Genomic DNA, 16,143 nt, shown 5'->3' with positions numbered 1-16,143 from the left:
CGTGTGAGGAGCGGTGCGTTTGAGGAGGGGGGAGTGTGAGGAGTGGCGAGTGTGAGGAGGAGAGGGTGTGAGGAGGGGGTGTGAGGAGGGGGTGTGAGGAGGGGGCGAGCGTGAGGAGGGGCGCGTGTGAGGAGGGGCGCGTGTGAGGAGGGGCGAGTGGGTGAGGGGGAGCCGCCCTGAGGTGGAGGCTGTGCTGTAGGAGGTACGTAGTGCGGGTTTGTTGGGTCTTATTTTTCAGTGAATGAGTCCCGCACACGAGAGCTCAGAGCGAACCTTCCGGGCCGGCCCCAGGAGAGCCCGTGTCTGGAGAAGCGCCTGCTCGGTGGCACGAAACCCTCAAGCAGAATGACCTTCTCCAGGCTGATGTCAAAAGTCTCAGTTAAGAAGTGGGCGGAGGGGGGGGGGAGGTAAACTAAGCAGAAAAATAATGTGGACTAAAAATACCATGTGCTTAAACATGAGTCAAACTCCAAAAGACATACAAGGTTGGTAAATTCAACTACACAAAAATAATAAATTTTAGCATGGCAAGAAACAAATTTAAAAAAGTGATACTGAGGGAAAAAGTTTTTTAATTCATGACAGACAAAGGGCTGCCCTCCCCAGCTGACCGAGTGCACAGCAGTCAGGAAGAAAACGCCTTTGGACGTTACAGAGATATAATCATGACTCCCGCAGGTATAAAAAAGTCACCATGGATCAACAGTGTTACTCAGCTCACTAGTGAGAATGTTAGTGAGTACACAGCGCACCTGCCCGGAGGAGCGCCCCGAGACCGCCGCACAGACAGAAACCGGAGTTCTGAGATGAATTTCCAGAGAGATGGGAACCAGTCATATTCACAGTTAAATATTTAATTGTATTCATGGGACATAATTAGTTATAGACAAGAATAATTAGTATTATTGTAAGTTTTCTACAATTTATAAATTGTAAAGTAGCTCAAGGACTATAAGAAACATGGAGAATCTGGTAAGGGAGCTGGACAGGAAATCCGATAATCTCCCCCCTCCCCCATTTAAGAATCTTTCACAAAATTTCAATTTCCTGAGCAGTTCAACACCCCAGTAGTTTAAGGGACATGAACAAATAGTTCACAGAATGAGAAATATAAGTGGACTATTAAAATATTTTAGAATCCTCAACCTAGTTATAATAAGAGAAATGCAAATTAAAGTCAATGTCCTCCGCTGGTCAAGTGCTGCTAGGAAGAAACAAACCAGAACCACCGTGGGGTTCTTTGGAGATTTGTCAGAATCACAGGTGCATTCACCCTTCCACACAGAAGTCCCACTTCCAGAAATCTACCCATCAGATATTCTTGCTCACATATAAAATAAACTGGTGTGATTTGCTTGTTTTGGTTCAAACAAAATGCGATTCTTCACAAGAGCGACAGACTGGAAAAAGGCCACGTGTCCGCGGCCAGGAGCGGAGCGCCAGGACGCCGAGGGTGGCACGGCGCTGCTCGGGGGCAGATTTCTGGGTTAGACCCCGCGGGAAATACGGGCCAGCCTAGAGTGTACGGTACACGCCTTCGGGTTTAGAATTAAGCATAACAAGAATATATATGCACATAAAAACATGGAGAAGACATATCAGACACTAACATAAATAGTTACCTGTCACAGGGTGTGGGGAAGGGGGACAGGGACACGACGGGAACATGACGTCACATCGAACACCTCCTCATACAGTCGCCGTATCTGGACCATGTGACTGCATTAACTACTCAGAATGTTATATGCATCTTAATGGTCTAAATGTGCCAATCAAAATTCCTAGGGTGACTAAACGCATAAAGAAAAACAAGGTCCAGGGCGAACACACCGGCCTGCTTCAAGGGGACAGAGGGCACAGCCTGGCGACGACGTATGCACGGGCTTCGGCCGACACTCCTGGTGCAAAGGACTTAGAAGCGAACCTGCTCCAAATAGTGGTGGCTGAACCGTTCTGCTCATATCAATAACACCTTCACCCAAACCTCAAATATGACAAGGATTTCATGCTTAATTGAATGTACTTTTGATAAAAATAAGTTACAAAAATTATAAAAAAATATATATGGGTTACACTAAAAAAGAGAGAGAGAGAGAGAGAATCACTTCAGACCTAAAGACACAACAGGCTGCAAGTGGAGGGTGGAAAAACACGTTTCATCCACGCAAGTAAGAGTGAAAACAAGCCGGATGGCAATACTTCTATCAGACAAAATAGACGTTAAAACAAATAGACTTTGTCTCTGTAACAAGAGGCAAGGAAGAACATTACACAATGATGAAGAGATCAATCTCACAAGAGAACATAAAAAGTATAAATATCTAGCAACAGACACAGGAGGACCTAAATACGTAAAGCGAATATTAGCGGACATAAAAAGACAAGTTGACAGAAACACATCAGCGGAAGGGGCAGGAACACACAACTCCCTTCGTCCAGGCAGAGTCAATAAGGAAACAGCGGCTTGGACAGACATTTTAGACCAGATGTTCTTAACAGAGACTAACAGAACCCCGCCCCCTAAAACAGCCAAATAGAAATTCTTCTCAACATACACGGAAGAGCCTCCAGGCTAGATCACATGGTGAACCACAAAACGAGTCTCTCTAAATTTAAGAAGACTGAAATTGTCACAAGCATCTTTTCTGATTACAACAGTGTGAAACTAGAAATGAGTTACAAGAAGTAAACTGGACGAAAGCACAAACTATAGAGGCTAAGTCACATACTACCAAACAACACGGGTCAGTCCAGAAATCACAGAATAAACAGGACATGGAGACGAATGAAGACCCTACAGCCCAAAATCCTGGAAACAGCAACAGCTGTTCACAGCAACACAAGCTTTCCTCAAGAAACGTGAGAGTCCTCGGACAATCTAGCCATACACCTAAATCAATGAGAAAAGAGGAACAAACACAAAGTTACTAGAAGTAGAAAAACCGTAAAACTTGGAGTGAAAAGAAATGAAATAGATTTTAAAAAATACACATAAAACAAGACAAAAACAAGAGCAACCCCCCCCCCCCCCCGTGCGCCGTGTGCCGCAGGGGCTCCTCAGACGGCTGTCTGTCCCCAAGCCCCCGCCAGGGTGGCCTTCTCTCCAGGAGCCGGGCGGTGCCCTCCAGGGTCCCTCCCAGCCAAGCCCGCTGACCTTTAAAACTCCAGGCTTTCAGCCCCACTGACTGCAAGAACTCAGGAAGTTCGGCCCCTCTCATCTTCCAGGCCAATGGCTGTGGGGAAACGCTCTCCTTGTGTCCATCCGTAGATGAAGAAAAAGCATCTGACAAAGTTCAACGTCCATTCATGATATAAATGGTCAACAAAGTAGGTTTAGTGTCAACACCCCACAGCTAACATCGTACTCAGCAGTGAGAAACTGAAACTTTTTCCTCTGAGATCAGGAACAAGACAAGGATGTCCATTCTCGCCACTTTTGCTTAACAGAGTACTGGAAGTCCGAGCCACAGCAGTCAGACAAGGAAAGGGAATTCAAGGCAAAGCTTCCAGGGAAGACGGTGGAGGAGTAGGATCCTTAGCTACTCATCCCACAGGCAAACCCAGCGCACCTTGCGTCAGCCTAAGTCCCCAGCAAACAGCCCGAAGACCGGCAGGACAGACCCTTCCCAGGGAGACCCACAGAGGAGACCGCACCACGGAGGGAAGTGAGGGCAGGACATGGTGCGGGACCAAGATGACCTGAAGGACTGTCCACGGGGGGTAGGGACACCGTGGGCATGGAGAGAGGTGAGGAGCAGACCCCACACTGGGCCCTGCAGGCACGGGGGACCCGCCCTGGGAAAATGAATCCACATCAGAGTTGGCTTAGAAACCCAGAGAGGCTTAACTTCACAAATTCTTTAAATCAGTAGGGCTTACCATTGGGAACTTTATTTTATTATTATTATTTTTTTAATGTTTATTTATTTTTGAGAGAGAGAGAGAGAGACAGTGTGATCAGGGGAGGGTCAGAGAGAGAGGGAGACACAGAATCTGAAGCAGGCTCCAGGCTCTGTCAGCACAGAGCCCGATGCGGGGCTCAAGCCCACGAGCTGTGAGATCGTGACCTGAGCCGAAGCCGGACGCTTAACCGGCTGAGCCACCCAGGCGCGCCAGCATTGGGAACTTTTAAATTCAGCGGGCTTGGCTCTGGGAGAGAGGGGGAGAGCAGGAGGACATGGTGTCCCTACGCTTAAAGAGAAAACACAACAACCCCACCGAACTACAGCACAGGAGCAGCAGCAGGAACCCCCAGGGGCCCGCAGGACGACTTATTTACTAACCTGAGACGTACAGGTACAAATCTGACTCTTGATTTTGCCTCAGGTCATGATTTCAGGGACGTGAGATGAAGCCCCAATGTTGGGCTCCATGTTGGGTGTGGAGCCTGCTTAAGATTCTTCCTTTCTCTCTCTACTGCTTGTACTCTAACACAAAACAAAACAAAACAAAACCCCCAAAATGTGTGGAGATTAAAGCATAAAAGCAGTAAAATTGAGTCTATCTATAAAACTCAGTCAAGGAATTCACAAAACACAGGTTGTAAAGTGCGCTAGCGTATACATAACACCCGGGGCGGGGGGTAAAAACTCAGTGCTTTCAGGCTGGGCTCAAGCTGGAGCAGCCCTCAACTTAACGCAGATCGTTACATGCATTAGCTGTCTAAGAAAAAGCTAACGGCGACCACTATGGCCAGACACACAAAGAATAAAGGGAAAGGGATGCAAGAGTATCATTAAAGAAAGCCTTCAAACAAAAGACAGAAAAAGAAACAGAAGAACTACAAAAACAGCCTTAAAACAAGTAACAAAATGGTAATAAGTACATACCTGTCAATTAATTTAAATGGACTGAATGCTCCAATCAAAAGACACAGATGGCTGAAAGACTAAAAAAGCAAGATCCATCTATACGCTGCCAACAAGAGACTAATTTCAGGACTAAAGACACATGCACGTTGACAGAGAAGGGATAGAAAAGTATATCATACAAACGGAAGTTAAAAGAAAACTGCGGTAACAATACTTACGACAAAATAGACTTCAGAACAAAGGCTGCAACAAGAGATGAAGAGGAGCCCCACGTGACCACAAGGGAGACAATCCAACAAAAAGATACACCAAATGTAAATACTCGTGCACCTAACATCGAAGCAGCCGAATTCATAAAGCAGCTATTAATGAACATAAAGTAATCACCAGTAATACGGAAATAGTAGGGGGCTTTATCACCTCACTTACATTAGTGGGTAGACCATCCAAACAGAAAATCAATAAGGAAACAGTGGCTTAAGTGACACATTGGACCAGAGGCATCTACAGACATATTCAGAACATTCTTTCCCAGAAAACAAAATACACAATCTTTGCAAGTTCACATAGAACATTATCCAGAATAGATCACATGTTAGGCCACCAAATCAGCCTAAACAAATGAAAAAAAGTAGAAGTCATAATACACATATTATCCAACCGCAATGGTATAAGAGAAAATGACCACAAGAAAAAAACCTGGAGAGAACACAAAAGCATGGAGGTTAAATAACATGCTACTATACAATGAATAGGTCAACCAAGAAATCAGAAAGGAAATAAAAAACTATAGGGAGACAAATAAACTGAAAATGCACTGGTCTAAAACCTTTGGGATGCAGCAAAAGCTATTCAAAGAGAGAAGTTTATAGCAATACAGGTCTACCTCAAGAAGCAAGAAAAATCTCAAATCAACAACCTAACATTATATCTAAAGGAGTTAGGAAAAGAACAAACAAAACCCAAAAACAGAAGGAGAAAGAAAATAGTAAAGATGAGAGCAGAAATAAATGAAATAAAACTACAACAGAACACAGTAACAAAACCAGGAGTTGGGCCTCTGAAAATAAAATTGACACTTTAGCCAGACTCATCAAAAAAAGGAAGTGAGAGAGACAACTCAAAATCGGAAAAAAAAAAAAAAAAGAGAAATAACAACTGACACCACAGAAATACAAAGGATCACTAGAGAATATTAGAAAAGATTCTATGCCAACAAATTGGACAGTCTAAAAGAAATGGGAAAATTCCTAGAAACATAAAAACTCCCAAAATTGAATCAGGGAGAAAGAGAAAATATGAACAGAACATTACCAGCAATGAAACAGAATCAGTTAAAAAACAAAACAAAACAACAAACAACAACAAAACCTACCAACAAAGTCCAGGACCAGATGGCTTCACACGAAAATGCTATCAAACATTTAAAGAAGAGTTAGTACCTATTCTTCTCAAAATACTCCAAAAAATAGAAAAGGAAGGCAAACTTCCACTTTCATTCTATGGGACCAGCATTACCCTAAAGCCAAAAGCAGATAAAGACAATACAGACAGAGAGAGAGAGAAAGAGAGAGAGAGAGAGAGAGAGAGAGAGGGAACGAACACTACAGGCCACTATCTCTGATGAACACAAATGCAAAAGTTTTCAAAATATTAGCAACATACACAAAAACGCTTTCACCACAATTAGTGGGATTTATTCCAAGGATGCAAGAGTGATTGAATATTTGGAAATCAATGTGATATACCACATCAATAAAAAAGAATAAAAACCACATGATCATTTCAATAGATGCAGAAAAAGCATGTGACAAAAAACAACATCCATTCATGATAAAAAAAAACAAACTCTCCACAAGGTAGATTTAAAAGGAAAATATCCTGGTGCACCTGGGTGGCTAAGTTGGTTGAGTGTCCCGCTCTTGATTTTGGCTCAGGTCATGATCTCAGTGCCATGCTGAGCATGGAGCCTGATTAATATTCGTTCATATTCTCTATCTCTCCCTTCCTCTGCCCCATCCTCTGCTCATAGGGGAAATTGGCACAAAAGAAGTAAAACTTTCAGTATTTCCAGATAACAGGATACTATATATAGAAAACTCTAAAGATTCTACCGAAAATCTGTTGGAACTGATGAAGGAATTCAGTAAAGTTGCAGGATAAAAAAATCAATATACAGAAATTTCTGGTAATTCTTCTCATTAATAATGAAGTAACAGAAAGAGAAAGTAACAAAATCATCATATTTACAATTACACCAAATATAATAGTTATAAACTTAACCAAGGAGATAAAAGACCTCTACTCTGGAAACTAAAATGCTGATGAAAGAAACTAATGACAACACAAAGAAATTGAAAGACATTTCATGCTCTTGGATTGGGAGAACAAATATTGTTAAGCTGCCCACAGTACCCAAAGCAATCTATAGATTTAACGTAATCCCTGTTAAAATATCAACAATATTTTCCCCAGAGCTAGAACAAACCCAAAATGTTCACAAAACTACAAAAGACCTGAATAGCCAAAGCACTCTTGGGAGGGAGGGAAAAAAAAGCAAAGCTGGAGGCATCATAATTCCAGATTTCAAATTATCTTACAAAGCTCTAGTAATCAAAACAGTGTGGTACCAACCGAGAAACAGACACAGAGATCAATAACACAGAATAGAAGGCTCAGAAATAAACCCACGATTACACAATTTATCTATGACAAAGGAGGCAAGAATATGCAATAGGAAAAGACATTCTCTTCAACAAACGGTGTTGGGAAAACGAGAAAGCAACATGCAAAAGTATGAAACTGGACCACTTTCTTTCACCATACACAAAAATGAACTCAAAATAGATTAAAGACCTAAATATGAGATTTGAAACCATGAAAATCCTAGAAAAGATCAGAGGCACTAATTTCTGTGACATTGGCCATAGCAACATTTTCTTAAATATGTCTCCTGAAGCAATGGAAACAAAAGCAAAAATAAACTATTAGGACTTCATTAAAATTAAGTTTCTACACAGTGAAGGAAACCACAAAATTAAAAGGCAGCCTGTGGGATGGTAGAAGAGATTTTAAATAACATATCTAATAAAGAGTTAATATCCAAGATATATAAAAAACTTATTAACCTCCAGGTGCCTGGATGGCTCACTTGGTTGACTGTCCACCTCTCGATTTCAGTCACGTCATGCTCGTGTGGCAGTGGGCTGCATCTCACGTGGGCATGGAGCCTGCTTGAGACTCTCTCTCCCTCTTCCTCTGCCCTTCCCCAACTGGCACTCACTCTGTCTCTCTCTCAGAAAAAGAACTTACACAACTCAACATCAAATAATCATAATGGTAGTTATTATTATTCAACTTAAAGTGGGAGAAGATGTGAGCAGATATTTTTCCAAAGAAGACAAATAGCTGGCCAACAGACACTTGAAAAGGCATTCAACATCACTGATCGTCAGGGAAATGTACATCAAAACCACAATGGGATATCACCTTAAACCCGTCAGAAGGGCTAAAATCAACAGCACAAGAAACAGAAAGTATCGGCGAGGAGGCCGAGTAAAGGAACCTCGTGCGCTGTTGATGGGAATACAAACTGGTGCCGCCGCTGTGGAAACCGTATGGAAGTTCCTCAAAAATTAAAAAGAGAATTACCATATAACCCGGTAAGTCCACTGCTGGGCATTTACCCCAAGAATATGAAAATACGGATTCAAAAAGTTTTTTGCATCCCTATGTTTATTGCAGCATTATAATACAAAGCCAAGAAACGGAAGCAACTCAAGTGTCCATCAAGAGATAAACAGGTAAGATGTGTGTGTATAGAGTAGAATATTACTCAGCCATAAAACAGTGAAATCTTGCCACTTGCAAAAACATGGATGGATCTGAGGGTATCATGCCAAATGACATGTCACAGAGTATTTCACTCCTATGTGGAATTTGAGAAACAAAACAAGGAATAAAAGACAACCAAGAAAAAAGATTCCTTAATTGAGAATAAACTGATGGTTACCAGAGGGTGACGGTGGGGGGGGACAGGTGACCGGGATCAAGAGCACATTTACTGTGATGAGCACTGAGTACTGTTTAGAATCGCTGAATCGCTATATAGAACATCCCCTCTGGTTTACTGGTGATGAACTCCTCTAGTTTTTGTTTCTGGGAAACTCCTTATCTCTCCTATTCTGAATGATTCTGCTGGATAGATTGTTCTTGGCTGCAGATTCTTCCCATTCCACACTCTGAATGTCAATCATATCACTCCCTTCTGGCTTGCTAAGTTTCTGTTGAGAAATCTTCGACTACCTTACGGGTTTTCCCTTGTAACTTAAGGACTTCTTTTGTCTTGCTGCTTTTAGGATTTTTTTCTTTATCACTCTATTTTGAAAATTTATTTACAACATATCTTGGCCTGTTTTTGTTGATTTTGATGGGAGTACTCTGTGTACCTCCTAGATCTGAATGTCCGTTCCTTTTACCAGATTAGGGAAGCTTCCCTCTACGGCTTCCTCAAATACATCCCAGCCCGCTTTTCTTTCTGCTGTTCTTCGGACACTTCTATAATACAAATGTTATTATGTTTTATGGAGTCCTGAGTTTCCTAAGTCTATTCTTGTTGCATACGTCTTTGTATTCTCTTACGTTTCAGCTTCAGTAGTTTCTATTATTTTGTTCTCTATAACACGAATTCACTCCTCTGCTTCTTCCAGCCTGTGTTCATTGAATCAAGCCTGATTCCAATCTCAGTTTTTACATTCTTCATTTCTGATTCTTTTTTAACTCTTTTATCTCTGTGGCAAGGGTCTGCTTGATATCTTCCATTCTCTTCTCAAGTTCAGTGAGTATCATTATGATTGTTGCTTTAAATTCTCTACCAGTCACATTACTTATATCTGTTTTCTTAGATGTCTGGCCATGGGCTTATTTTGATCTTTCACTTGGGATGAATTCCTGCCTTGCATTCTAAGTGTCTGCCCTCTTCTATGTGTCAGAAAAACCAGTTATGTTTCCTGCTCTGGAAAGTAATGGTTTTATGAAAAAGTTACATTGTGTCCAGGGTCTGAGATTCACAAAGTGTCTCAGAAAATAAATTAAAAAAAAAAAAGAAATAGACTGCCACAGAGCCAGGGCCCGAGCTGCCGCTGCAGCCACAGCCGCGGACACTATGGCTTCTGGAGTTACAGTGAATGATGAAGTCATCAAAGTTTTTAATGATATGAAAGTAAAAATCTTCTACACAAGAGGAGATCAAAAAAAGAAAGAAAGCAGTTCTCTTCTGTTTCAGTGATGACAAAAGACAAATAATTGTAGAAGAAGCAAAGCAGATTTTGGTGGGTGACATTGGTGATACTGTAGAGGACCCCTACACATCTTTTGTGAAGTTGCTACCTCTGAATGATTGCCGATATGCTTTGTACGATGCCACATACGAAACAAAAGAGTCTAAGAAAGAAGACCTAGTATTTATATTCTGGGCTCCTGAGAGTGCACCTTTAAAAAGCAAGATGATTTATGCTAGCTCTAAAGATGCCATTAAAAAGAAATTTACAGGTATTAAACATGAGTGGCAAGTAAATGGCTTGGATGATATAAAGGACCGTTCAACACTTGGAGAGAAACTAGGAGGCAACGTGGTAGTTTCACTTGAAGGAAAACCCTTATAAAATGACAGTCAAGTGCCATCTGGATCTTAAGGGGCTTCCATTTCTCCAGCTCAAATCAACTGAAATAGTATTAGGTGGTTTTTGTTTTTGTTTTCTCTTCCCACTTGGTCCTTCCAATACAGTGAATGAAGGAAAAACCATTCATGTAAGCAGCCTATCAGTGATTGCCATTAGACTCTTCAATATGGTTACTTTTTTGTAGAACCCAAGGAATGCCTTCCCGTCATATTTTAGCCAAAACAACTGGTTATATGCCTCCCTTGCAGCAAGCACTACAATGAAAGTGACTGTCAATGTGAATAGCTTAGAACACTGCAAAGGGTAAGCCGATCGAATGCCTTGAAAGTATCATCCACTGGTCAGATGGTAAACTTTATTCAGTATTATTTACAGTTGCACTTGATTGCAGTTCTGTGAGGCTGGAGCATTCACACACCTCACCTGCCTTGGCAAGCCTATTTTTGTGACATGGCAGCACAGATATAACACTATGCACGGAGAGCACTTGTTTTGTCATGAGTAATACCCACCCCCTCTCCCCCAAAAGGAATGCCAATTAAGTTTTGTTAACTGTGTCAACTTATCCTAGTACCTCAGTATTCATTCCTGTTACCTGCATATCTTAAACAGCTCTTACTAGTGCCGTTTTGTTTTCCATTGAGTGTACGCTACTGAAGCGGTGTAGGCGTCTGCTCACCGTGTAAGTTGTGCAACACTAAAAATATTTTGAGTATCAGTCATGATGGCAATTTCTGTATAAAAGAGCCTTAAATGGAACATTGTTTTTGAGATCAAACTCCCTACCCTCACAAAAATGGCCACGTTGCAATAAAAATGGTGGCATATTAAAAAAAAATAATAAAAAAGAAATAAAGGGCATCCAATCAGAAAGGAAAAAGTAAAACTGTCACTATTTGCTGATTACATAATTCCGAAATCCCTAAAGACCACAAAAAAACTAGTAATTTTAATAAGTTACTTCAACACTGTTGTGTTTCTATACACTAGTAACAAAGTAACTGAAAGAGAAGTTAAAAAAGCAATCCCATTTACAGTTGTACCAAAATGGATGAAATACCTAGGAATAAAGTTGACCAAGGACATGAAAGACCTGTACTCTGAAAACTCTGACGAAGACAACACAAATGGAAAAATAGATCATGCTCATGGACTGGGAGAATTGATATTGTTAAAATATCCATGCCACTCAAAGCAACCTACAGATTTAACACAACTCCTTTCAAACAGAACCAGAACAAATAAGACAAAAAAGACCCTGGTTAAGCATAGCATCTTGAGAAAGAAGAACAGAGTTGCGTACCACAATTCCAGATTTCAAGGGTTACCACAAAGCTACAGTACTCAATCAGTACAGTACGGGCACAAGAACAGGCACAGGTCGGTGGAACAGGACCAAGAACCCAGAAATAAACCCGTGCTTGTGCGGTCGATTAATGCAGCACAAAGCAAGCAAGGATGCAACAGTGCTGGGGAAACTGGACTGCAATATGCAAAATGCTAAAATGGGACTGCTTTCTTACAGCATACACAAAAATAAACTCAATGCAGCTTTAGCAACATATTTATAGACAAATCTCCTCAGGCAAGGAAAACAAAAGAAAAAAGAAGGAAAGAAAGAAAAAATGAGACTACACCAAAATAAAAAGCTTTCCCAAAGCAAAGGACATAATCAACACAACAATATTAAAACCTACTGAATGGGAGACAATATCTGCAAATGATACATCCAATAAGAGATTATTATTCAAAATACATAAAGTACTCATACAACTCAAAAAAATTAAAAACAGGCATAGGTACAGACGTTATTTTCAAAAGAAGATGTACAAATGGCCAGAAACACATGAAATGATGCTCATCACCACTAATCATCAGGGAAATGCAAATTTAAACCACAATGAGCTATCGTCTTATACCTATCAGAATGGACAGTGTCAGAAAGACAAGAAATAACAAGTATTGGTGAGGATTTGGAGAAAAGGGAACCCTCATGCATTGCTGGGAGGAATGCAAATTTGTGCAACTGTGGAAAACATGACAAAAAATTAAAAATAGAAACACCAAACGACTTAGGTTTTCCACTACTGGTTATTTACTCAGAGAACACAGTAACACTAGTACAAAGAGATACATGCATCCTATGTTTACTGCAGTATTAGGTATGGAAGCAACAGATGAATGGATAAAGATCTCTCTCTCTCTGTCTCTCACACGCACGCACACACACAGACACACACACACGACTATTACTCAGCCACAAAAAAGAGATCTTGCATTTGTGACAGCATGGATGGACCTAGAGGGAATTATGCCAAGTGAAATAGTTTAAACAGAGAAAGACAAATACTATATAATTTCACTCATGCGTCAAATCTAATAAACAAAACAGACTCATAAATATAGAGAACTTGTGGTTTCCAGGAGGGTGGGGGGGATGGGTGAAAACAGGTGAAGACAATTAAGAGGTACAAATGTCCAGTTATGAAACAAACAAATCAGGTGAATGAAAACAATACAACATAGGGAACATAGTCGAGAATGATTCTGTATGACAACCGTAACTATACTTATCGTGGTGAACACAGTGTATGTACAGAATTGTCAAATCACTGCGCTGTGCACCTGAAACTACCATAACATTGTGGGTCCACTGTAGTTTAAAAATACAAAATTTTTTCAAGTTACATTTTTTCCAAAATGAAAATTTGGGTTTTCCTACCAGCGCAGGTGGGAAATGGCAGGTAACGGTGATCTGTCTCTCTTCTTTCTCCTTCCCTAATGGTATGGTTCCTAGCGGAGGTCTTCACACCCGCACGCATAATGTATCAGTCCATTTCTTGCTTTCTAGCTTTACTTCCCTGATTAGACTATTCTCATTGGCTATTCTGTGACTCTTGGAACCCCATGTCTATACCCACTTAAGTGCTCTAAACAGAGCCTTAAATGCCATTAACCTTACTTACCTTATTCTCTGAACATCAACGAGCCATCAAAGCCCATGGCTGAGCTGAACTGACCATATATTTCAGAGAGATCTAGAAGGACAGGCTGGAAAAAAACCAGAGACGGCAATGGGGGAAAAGAAGCCATTTGCAGAAACTAATTCCCCACAGGTCATCCTTTTACATGGTCCTTTTACCCAGAATATTTAACATATCAATACACAAATATTTGACTTTGGAGAGTTTATTCAAATACATAAATATTTGAACATGGAGAGTTCAACTATCCACATTACAAAGGATCATGAGGTCTCTTTAAAGAGCTCCTTCGGTGTTTCTCGACATGTCCTTAAACAGGTGACAGAGTCAGGGACTAAAATCATCATTAGGTTACTAAGAGCAATTCTGAAGTCTGCTGTTTAAAAAGAATTTTGATATTTGGGGGGATTTTGTTGCATTTTACGAAAATGGAGGCCCGGAGTCCTCTGTTCAGTACAGGACCCCCAACAATTTTCCCCTAAATTAAGGGAGGAGCGTCGGCCGGGAAAGCGACAACCGCACACTGGCCTTGACTCCTTTACCTGCCAAACCCCATCAGCCTGCACATTCACCCTCGGGCAACCACTGCACAATTAAAACACACGCGCGTGCGCGCGCACACACACACACACACACACACACACAGACCAAAAACAAACAAACACAACCCAAAAGCATGTCTTCAGTAACCCTCTGGGTTTGTTTTGAGAAATAAGTCACTTCCTCTCTGAGCAGTCCCTGCTCCCTAGGGGGTTCTTATGTCTGGAAGCAGGTTTGTCACAAGAACTAGCTGTTTATGGCAAGGAAAGAGGGTTAAGCAAGTGCCCGACTTCCTGCTCACATTTCAGCTCGAAGATCAGTTGAAGAATGGTGTAGGTAGCGAGTGAGACCTTTGACATCCTCTCGCCTTACCCCTTGTTTTGGGGGACAGTAAAGCTCACGTGACCCCCTCGGTGTGCCATCAGGACTACACCTGATGTCCGACCAGCCTCCGCCTCCACCAGGCCCGAAACCTTCACTTCACCCCAGCAACTTCAAATGGTTGGTGCTCAAATATTTGTCCATAAGAAAAAGGCACAGAAGTTGTTGGAACATTAAACTGTTTCAAGACTGAACTATCAGACTCAGAAACGAACGTCTCTTAAAGGAAAATCAGAGTTGAAAGTTATTTCTCAGAAGTTTCCTTAGTATGTTGCATCTTAGAACAGGAACCAGCCAACTATGACCTTGGAGCCAAATCCGGTTGGTGTCTATTTGTAGAATAAAAAGCTAAAAATGGCATTTATACTTCTGAATAGTTGAAAAAAGTCAAAGGAATAGTACTTCATGATGGGGAAGTGAAACGAAACTCCCATCGCTGTGTGGGTGGAGCGAGCCTGGCCCGCGGTCTGGGGGTGCCGGTGTGCTGAGACCGACCCGAAGGGCCGGCAAGGCCGCCCCGCCCCCCCCCCCCCCCCTGCTTCACACAAACTCTACTGGCCTCGGGCCGGCAGGCGGACAGAGGTCTGGGGAAGCCCTGCTGCGCTGCCGCCAAGACGCAGCATCTCCGCTGGGCCGCGTTCTCTTCTCAGGCCTAACTGCCCGCCAGCAATCAGCGGTGGGGTTCGGAGGCGCAGACCCCCACATGCCAGCCGGCTCCATCTCCGGAGCCCCCTGTCCATCTCCAGGCGCCACAGTGCTGGGGACACACGGCCACTTACTTCCAATCTATGCAACCCCTACAGTCGTCGCCTGGGTGACAAAGCCCTAGGACACATGCAGAACCCCTCGCTCCTCTGTCCTTGAGAACTCACTGCTGGTCGTGCACTAGTCACTGACCACACACCCAGGCAGGGGGCTTCGGGGGCTCAGTCCTCAATGGAAAGCCTGTGTGATGGTGACCAGGGCGGGTTCAATCTGCCGTTGCCTGGTGGGTGTGAGAAGGGACACGTGGCGGGCGCAGGAAGCACAGACACGGTCGGGGACTGCACAAGACAAGGCCTGTCCCTGGTGCCCGCTGTGGATCCACGGTCAGGCTGCAGGGGCACATTACCGACGGGCAGTGACCTGGGGTCTGCTGACATCCTCCCGAGGGGCCTCGGCGTGGGCTGCTCTCCGCCTGTGGTTCTCCCGTACTTTCCCTCCACGATGCAGCGAGACGCCCTGTTCCGTTCTCAGCAGGTAACAGGCGGGGGACCGAGCGGCTCCAGGCGCGGACGTCGCCCGCCCTGCCCCTTCCTGCCCCCGGCTCGCTCTCCACTAACACTACCTTACCACTTGAGAGAGCTTTCTAATGCGCAGTTGCCTGGGGGACAAATCCGCCACTCGATAACCACACCCCTATTTTCTCATTCCTCTCGTCTCATCTCAATCCCCCCACTGTCCTTTACCTTCTATTTCCAGCCGTCTGTCAAGTGGCAGCGACACTTGAGCTCCAAAGATGGGTCGTCATAATGAACACGTTTGACAACAAGGCCCGAGTGGCTGTCAGGACTCGTTGGCATCTTGTGTGGGATGAAAACACTAACGTTCGTCGTGTCCCCAGCAGCCCCTACTCCGTCCCTGGGCTACCGCCCACCTCCCACCGGCCTTCGAGCCCCTCGGGCACTTACCCACGAGGACGTCCTGCCTTCGGCCAGCACGACCGGCGGGGCAGGTGAAGACGGAGCACGCGCGTCCACACGGCCC

General features: G+C 43.1%; 1 long non-coding RNA gene and 1 pseudogene across 2 annotated transcripts in view; one reads left to right on the top strand and one right to left on the bottom strand.

Moving 5' to 3' along the window:
- LOC115304637 overlaps positions 1-16,139 on the bottom strand; it is a 39,460-nt gene extending 23,321 nt beyond the window's left edge. The window contains exons 1-2 of one of the 2 annotated variants that reach the window (XR_003914528.1): positions 16,068-16,139; positions 13,459-13,543 (exon numbers count right to left, since the gene is read on the bottom strand). This is a non-coding gene — a long non-coding RNA (uncharacterized LOC115304637). Of the gene's footprint in view, positions 1-13,458; positions 13,544-14,317; positions 14,372-16,067 lie in introns of those variants that run through there. The other variant, XR_003914529.1, reaches the window with a different exon arrangement.
- On the top strand, positions 9,976-10,474 carry LOC115304636 (annotated as a pseudogene).
- Positions 16,140-16,143: the final 4 nt, after the last annotated feature.

Source organism: Suricata suricatta, chromosome 10, assembly GCF_006229205.1.
Source record: "Suricata suricatta isolate VVHF042 chromosome 10, meerkat_22Aug2017_6uvM2_HiC, whole genome shotgun sequence".
In the NCBI taxonomy this organism is placed as follows: domain Eukaryota; kingdom Metazoa; phylum Chordata; class Mammalia; order Carnivora; family Herpestidae; genus Suricata; species Suricata suricatta.
This window is presented reverse-complemented; position numbering and strand designations above follow the sequence as displayed.